Here is an 867-nt window from a genome sequence, read left to right on the forward strand (position 1 = left end):
AGTCGAAGACGAAGGTTTGTCGACCATCAACACCGCAGGAGGAGCTTGTTGCTTAATGATATATTCTGCTGCTTGCAGCTTATTCAATAGTTTCATAAGAGATAAGTCCATCTTATTCATGTTCTAATTCAAACAAAACTGCTGAAAACTGTCTGGCAGAGTCTGTAAGACCATCTCAACCTGAGACTCCTTATCAATAACCGCACCAAGAATTTCTAGGTCATTCAATAGACTCATTATTTTAAGAACATGTTCCCTTACCAAAGTTCCTTCAACCATTTTTGTGGTGAAAAGAGCTTTCATGACCGTCTGCTTTGCAATATGATTTTGCTCTCCGAATATCTCTTTGAGATATTCAAGCATATCATAGGCAATAGTCATGGACTGATGCTGATGCTGCAACACATTTGCCATAGAGGCAAGAATGTAGCATCTTGCCATCTCATCAGCCTTGACCCACTTATCGTAGGCTTTAATCTCATTATCAGTGGGTTCATCCGACTTAACAGGAAATTTCTCAACCATCATAAATTTAAAGCCCTTAGAAGTAAGAACAATATCCAAGTTACGCTTCCAGTCCACATAGTTAGAGCCTTCTAATTTATTTTGATCCAGGATAGAAGTTAAGGGATTGAATGAAGACTTGATTAATCTGTTATATAATCAAAGTAAAATAGATCATTAGACATGCTGCAGAATAATAAAATTCTTCAAAAACACATCACACATATAACCATGCATATAAACAGTTAGAATCGTTAGGGAAACTTAACCATTTAAGCAAATATACATGTAATGTCAGATATTTTATCTCTTAGATGAAACAGAACCAACTCAGTTGGAGAGTCAACTATTAATTTAAGATAG

General features: G+C 35.9%; 1 pseudogene; it reads right to left on the reverse strand.

The window, feature by feature from the left end:
- Positions 1–33: 33 nt before the first annotated feature.
- Positions 34–652, reverse strand: LOC124890327 (annotated as a pseudogene).
- Between the last annotated feature and the right edge of the window lie 215 nt (positions 653–867).

This window comes from Capsicum annuum, unplaced genomic scaffold, assembly GCF_002878395.1.
Source record: "Capsicum annuum cultivar UCD-10X-F1 unplaced genomic scaffold, UCD10Xv1.1 ctg15444, whole genome shotgun sequence".
NCBI classification, from domain to species: domain Eukaryota; kingdom Viridiplantae; phylum Streptophyta; class Magnoliopsida; order Solanales; family Solanaceae; genus Capsicum; species Capsicum annuum.